Below are 7,656 nucleotides of genomic sequence, written 5' to 3'. Positions count from 1 at the left end.
ATTAAATTGTTTATCTAGGTTTTTAAGTGGCTTTTTATTGTGAGCAATTATCATGTTCTTTAACTAGCATCTTGATATGTCTCACCTGCCAGGTGGATGGTTTATTGTAGTGTAACAAAGGTGTAGTGCTCCATAAGACCGATTTTAACAAATTTGCAAACCACATCTGGGAAACATTTGCATAGAAATACGTGAAAATGTAACTTGAATTTCGTTGAGCTGGAGGCGTGAAAGAATTTGACAGAAGCAGCTGCTTTGCAATTCTCTATACAGGAAAAAAAAAACATATCTGTGTTGTTGAAGCATTTATGGAAGACTGCAGCAGTTTGTTGTTGTGCTGCTGTTTCTTCAGTGCAGTGCGAGATGCCTGAAGCAAGTGAGGGTAAAAATCACAGAGCGGTTGTGTTTTTCAGTAGCATTGCCATTGTGCTTTAACACCAAGCACCTGAAAATACTGCTACAAACTGCGCGAAAAAGGTGTACTGAGGAGGAGCCAGAGGGGGAACATTGAGAGATGTTTTTACTTTCTGTCAAGACTGAAAACTCACTCAAGATTTCTTGCTTCTTTTTTTTTTATCCAGGAAAACAGACAAATATGTTGGTCTTGGCACGTGATGACTATGACAATAATTTGCTACACTGGTTTAAAGACGTGTAGAATCTTTGTTTGATTAAAATTGGGCATGTGTTTTGTTTTACCTGCACTCAGTAATATAAGTGATTTTATTTTTTTAAACAAAGCAGCAACACCTCCCTAAAACAGCTTCAACATAATGTGAACATTGTGAGGAAGGATCTAATGCCGTACTAGATGGCATTAGTTATAGCTGCATCTAATTAATGAGGTGCCAACTGAGTGTATTTTAGGATTGGGTGGATCTGAGAATTCTGCAAGTTTGATGCACCCCCCCCCCCCATCCTTTCATGTTGACCTCTTTTTAAGAAATTTCCATGTCGTCCCAGTAGGCCCACTTCATACCTGGCTTTAACAGAGGTCTTTGGTGTTTCTGATCACAAACTAATGACTAAACACATGAGTAAATGCACTTTGCCTACACTATACCTTATCTGCAGCTTCTTGAATTCACATCACAGTTCAATTTACTTGCATTTACTTGTGAGTAATAAAAAGTGAGCCCTTAAGAGGCAGCAGTGGTAGAATCACACTTTAGCTTGTAACAAGAGTCATTTAGGTTAACACAGCATTTTTTTCCCTGTTGGCCTTGGTGGCTCTATTGAGAGAGAGAGGCACTTCAGGTATAATGCAGTAAAACACCCACACGCTGCTCTGACTGCTGCTGAGCTGTCCTCGAGCTCCTCTTCTGCTCTTTGAGTGTTTTGACTTTTCATATCATCGGTTTGCACCTATATGTAGTTAATTTAATAGTGTTTATAGTTCATCCAGTGGGGTTCAAAAGTCATGAGGTAGGTAGATGAGCTTTGTGATACTGCTGCAGCAAACAATGTGTCTGTGTGAAGTTGCACAATAGACACCGACATGGACAAATTTAATCTACCATATCATTAGGTATCGCTGCTGCTTTAGAGGATAAACAACATTAGCATATGGTTATTGATTTAGCTGGAATGTTGACCGACCATACAGCGACCATTGACTGGATGTCAGTGATTACTGATCGCTTAATTACCACGTACATCACCGAGTGAATGAATATTTGACTGCACTGTTAAAGTGGTTTTCGTGTTGTCAGCTTGTTTTGCCTGATCAAAGGACAAGGAGAGACAAGCGATATGCTGATTTCTCCCCCACCCTGTTTTCTCTGCCTGCTCGAAGCTGAGGGAATTGATTACACGGAGCAGGAGCACTTTGTCAGGCCTGAATGTATTTTTCACTGTGTGTTGCCAGGAACAAAGGGAGACTATTAAAGCGTTCGTAACACCATCTAAAACTTTTGATTTCCCCCTCGGTTGAGCAGAAAGTGTCAGGAAGACGGCGACTGAAAATTAATTGGCAGTGTGTCAATGCCGTATTTAGATTTTGTTCTTTTAAAGATGCTGTTAATTACAAGACATGAAGAAATCGGTGGAGAGATGAGATAAGAAGCGTTGGTTGCCTTCCTCCCTGTAGACAGCTGTCTGCACTGGAAGAGAGAAGACAGGCTTGCCAATTAACCACAGACTATAAAAGACACAAAGCTCCAAGGTTTCAGCAGGTAAAAAGGCCTAAATTGCCAGCAGAAGGTGTAACAGATAGACAGCACCATGTGGTTTGCATATTCTTCTGCTTCAAGCTACAAGAGGAAGATGCAACAAAGTGTTGTCTTTCAAGAGTTTTGTAACTGCAGGACACAATTGCAAATTATTTCCAAATGTGCTTCTTTTGAATGCATTCCTGTAGTTAACCTCACATGGTGTGCGTTTGGCATTCATCGTCAAGGGAGCAGTGACATCCATTTCTTGCAATCTTTCCTGACTATCCAAGAAAGAACTGAGGCAATGGCGCTTTGTTGTGGAGCAATATCTTCCCATTGAATGAGGAGGGAGTCCTCTGTGTTCTTCAGCATCTTTACTGAGATTCAGTCTTTTTCTGTAAGATGTCTTGTGTAAACCATTCACCCAGGCTCTGACCTCCTGGCTTGTAAAGCGAGTACACACATAGCAATGCTGGTGAGGTGCCACATGTCACAATAAAGTAAGGGTTAGACCAAATATTTCCTGTAATGCTAAAACACAAAGGGAAGCTGTCAGAAATGCCCTGAGGCAGGTTATTTTTTGTTCTTGGCTCTCTCTCGCTCTCCCTCTCAACAACCACAAATATGGCAACAGCACCCAGGCATTTCTGTGGAGCTTCTTTTAAAAGAACATCTGCTGTTGTGCTGGAGATACATTAGTTATAAGGTGAAGGAATAGAAGGCAATTGAAATTTAGCAATAACATCTCAAATGCCCCACATTTCTACTTTGGCAGTGAGTACAGAAGAGTTTGGAGAAGAAAGAGAAAATTTGATGTATGGACATTAAAAGGAATAATACTGGATACCTTGGGAGCTTGCTCTCTTCATGCTTTTCTGTGAAGACCAAAGACGGCCTTTTAAAAAGCTTGTATAATTGATTCCACCCAGAGGTAACCCAAGGCAATCACCCACCTCACCATACAGAACAGAACACTAAAGCCTTGTGTAAAGAGCGCCTGTTTTTGTGCCATGCTATTCCAGTCCCTGCCATCGCTTTTTATTGGAGCTTTCATCTGCGAGTGTGAATAACTGTGAAGTGAGGCAAAGCTGAATAAACATTGTCTGAATAGGTGATTGATGGATCAATTTAGGTCCCTCGTCTCCCAGCACTGGTGGCAGCATTCACATTGATTATGTTACCTGTGGTTGCCGGCCAAAATACAGTCCTTGAAATGACTGTCTGTTGGAAAACATCCATCACTGCCTCAGCCAAACAGATGGCTCCCCATGCTGCAGTCATATACATATTAATGGCGTGATTACAATTCATTACAATTGAGAGATCTTGTCATTAACTCTGTGATTTAAAAAGCAATTATGGTGTTTGATTATCCTCTGTTGCAGCTATATGGTGCGTGTGTGTGCATGTCTGTGTGTAGCTTTCCCACTAAGCCTGTAGAGATGGCAGATTGATTCCTTAGCTAAAGACTGTGTTTAGCCGTCTGACTGACTGACACCTAATGAGCTGAAATGGCTTCTGCATGACAATGGAAGACCGTGCATATGATTGGGATAATATTATATTATTTTGTAGTTTATGGCACAGACGGGAAGTATTTTTCTTTAAATTATTTGAAGTGACTCAGCACAAATGTGTTGTTAACAGCTTCACGGTTCATAAATGGTCTAAAATAACTGTTTTGGTACTCAAGTTTGTTATATTTGTATTGGTATTGGACACAAAATGGTCCATCCTTAGTTGGTCAGGACTGAAATGTCTAAAAAACTAAGATTTGAATTGGCATGAATTTAAATCCAATATCCATACGTTTCCCAAAAGTTTGAACATATTTTTGAGTTACTGTGTTGACAGCCTGAGCGTTTTGTGCCAAAAGCATAAAAAAGTTCTCACTAAAAAGAATAAGAATCATCATCATGGACAAGAAAGATTGGCACAATAATTCATAGTTTCTAAAAATGAATGCGAGTGATTTTGATTATTTCTGACTTTTTGTTGTATTTTATTGTATTGCACCACTTTAACTGAAATATCTCAACAAGTAGATGGATTGCCAAGAATTTTTATTTTTTTTTCAGTTGACACTTGTGAACCTATCATTTACTCCTGACTGACAAGTTTGAATACTATTTAGAGTCAACCAGTAACAAGTGGTTCATTTTAACATTTGTAAAAAGCAGCATGAATAGCGACGTCAAAGACGGTGGCTTGGATCTGAATAAAGAGATCAAGTTCAAACTAATTTGATAATTTGAATTGAAGGAATGAATGAAAACTCCATCTCATGAAGATATTTAACAGCTTTTATGACTACAAAGACCCATGGAAATTTAATTTCCGTCATTAGAATAACAAAATAGTTCCTGTGCGGCGTAATCTTACAGATGTTTTAATAAGAACTACATGGAGAAGTTAAGTGAATGTAGAATGTAGTGTTGTTCTTTTAAAGTACGTGCCAGTTTAAGACCTCGTAAAGGGCAACGTCGCCGTCCCTCCGATGAAGAGAAACAGATGGGTAGCAGTGTAAAAAAGGAAAAAAAAATTTGATCCCATCTTCTACCTCTACTCTGTTATTACCTTAGGTGTAAAATCCTTCCCTGCTCATGCTGGAGAACCAAGCGGGTGTGCTCAGCTGTGAAATTGCATCTTTTCTGCTCTCTCTGCCCCTCCCACCAGCTCACCTCCCTGTCCTCCAAAAAGTAAAACTCTTTTTTTTCCCCCTTCCCTTTTTAAAATAAAGAAATAAAAAGCAGTACTTTGTGCTGTGACAGGGAGGCAGGTCAGTAGGTCCAAAGTAACTTCTTCGACATGGCTCTCTAAGATATTAATGGAAGTTATTTTATTTTAATTTTACATGCTTCCTCTTAGGCCACACAGTGGTGCACATGGTAATCTCTACTATAATAATAATAATATATTTTATTTGTATGCACTTCATATTTAAAAGAAAACCTCAAAGTGCTACGAAAACAATTAAGCAAGAGTAAACTGTTGTAAATGATAAACTATTACAGATTTAAAAAAAAAAAAAAAAAAAAGAGTTAGGTTTAAGACCATTTGAAAAACTAATTTAATCCTTCAGTTGTGGAACTTCCTCCCTGTAGATACAGACAAGCAAAATCCATTTTCACTCATTTACTTTGTTTAATGATTTATGTATTACATTTTATTTAATCTCTTAGTCTATTATTTTATGGATTTATTTTTATTATTCTGCCTTTGTTCTGCTTCATTAGTTTGTGTTTTACCTTAGTACTTTAGTGTGTAAATTTTTTTTCTTTGTAAAATTGTTTTTGAAAAGTGCCATACAAAAAAAGTGACTATTGTCATGTCACAGTTGTCAGAGGATCATACTCAGAGCTGCTAAGCTGCATCTGGGGATATTTGAAGTGAGATGTAATAAGTTTTTGGTGTTTAAGGTGTGTTGAGCACACTGAATCACACACTGACGACGTGTTGAGCTGGTGCAGTGCAGTCAGGCAGCTTGGGGCCTGCTCGCCTAATCTACACCGGTCCTCTGTGGCTTCTGCCATGTCTCGACACTGATGTCCTATTTTCTCTGTGTCTTCTCCTATGAGAACAGATTGCTTCCCCCCCCCCCACTTCTCAAAACAGCCAGTGGAGCAGGAACACAGCAGTTTGCTTGGGGCTTTATCGCTCATGCGGTCCTGAATAATGTGAAACACAGAGGGCGCCTCCTCACACACCAGAGACCTCATTTGCTTTTAATCCGTGGGAATCCTGTAGTTTAAAGTCACATTTGAACTAAAACAGCAGGGACTGGAGATGAATTTGTCATAGAATTGGATTGAAATTATTGGACTGTATTTCAGTTCAGAAATGGTTTTACTTCTGTTTTATCACTGTTGGTTACTCCTGTCCCTACAGATAAGCACCATGGTTGTAAGCTCACTGTGCTCCACCATGTCGTATCTGTAGCAGTGATATGCCTTGGCACAGGTGCAGCTCTGAGGCTGATTCATTTCATCTCACATTTTGTTTCCCCTGCATTTCCTGCCAGCTGAAACGGGCTCTGCTTGTATAAAACTTAATTACACAGCACACGGGGGTCAGAAGAAATTACACGCAAATTAAATTTAACAGTCGTTGTCAGTTCACTCACTCACTCATCGTCACAGGGGGGGTCGGAGCCAATTCAAGCTGACACGGGGGCAAAAGGCCGGGGCACACCCTGGACTGGACCCAGGTCGCCAGTCCATCTCAGGGCCAGGAACATTTAACAGCCATTCACTCTCATATTCACACCTACGATCAATTTCTAGTGTCCAGTTAATCTAATCTACATGTTTTTGGACTGTGGGAGGAAACCCATGCACACACAGGGAGAACATGAGACACCTGTGCTCGCCACAATTTAATGAATTAAAGGGGACATATTATGCAAAATCAACTTTTTAATCATTTAAATCCTTATATTTGGGACTCTGGAGGCCCTATCAGTCGGCAACGTGTGAAAAAAGATGACTCACTCATGTTTTTGTGGTACTCCTCTAAGTAAGTCTAAGTACAGGAGATGAAACACAATGTTGACTTCCGCACTCATTGGGAATTGTTGTCTTGCTTTGTCCGTAAACCACGCGAGAGTGCTGGCGAGGGCAACGGTATCTGAAAACCGGAAATCCGTGAAAAAGTTCTATTCTTGGCGCCACAGTGCAGCACAGAGTTCTACACAAACTTCAAGCCTCAGAGGATTTATCTGTCCCGTTGATACATGTTATATATGACGGCAATGTGCCTGCAGGAGCCTGCAAATGATCACTTTTCCAAATGCTAACTGCTGTTAGCTCCCAGTAGCCTCGGTGGCTGATGTCATTGGCGTCTTGTATCAAATGTATCCACTGGACACATGAATCCTCTGAGGCTGGAAGTTTGTGCAGAACTCTGTGCTGCACTGTGCAGCCAAAAATAGAACACTTCGTGGACTTCCGCTCTTCCAGATACTATTGCCCTCGCCTGCACTCTCGTGGTTTTTAGGGATAAAGCGGAGCTCCGCGAGACAACAATTCCAACTCTGATGTCAGATATGGTACACGGAAGTCAACATCGTGTCTCCTGTACTTAGTCCTGTTTTTGTGGTCACTCATAGGGCCTCCCTAATCCCACATATAAGTATTAAAATGATTAAAAAGATGGTTTTGCATAATATGTCCCTTTAAATTCTTATTCGTAACAAATAATACTTATTTGCAATGCACCGCTGACGTAGCACGGCTAAACCGACCCATGGTATGAATTATCATTCATGACACTCTAGCACACCTTTGTGAGGAACTGTATCTCTGTAAACCTTTCAACAGACAACATGAGCTCCATACTCTTTATACCGCAATAGTGTTTCTCTTCCTCTGGGAGAGAGAAGGCTGTCAGAAAGAACACCTGCAGAATAATTTAACAGGACTGTGGGGAGAGATAGAGAAAAGACAAAGCCCTCCAATATGATCTCTTAGGACCCTGCAGCTATCCACTGTTCTCCTCCTGCCAC

Source organism: Microchirus variegatus (genome assembly GCF_963457635.1).
Source record: "Microchirus variegatus genome assembly, chromosome: 2".
In the NCBI taxonomy this organism is placed as follows: domain Eukaryota; kingdom Metazoa; phylum Chordata; class Actinopteri; order Pleuronectiformes; family Soleidae; genus Microchirus; species Microchirus variegatus.
Note: the sequence above shows the minus strand (reverse complement) of the source record.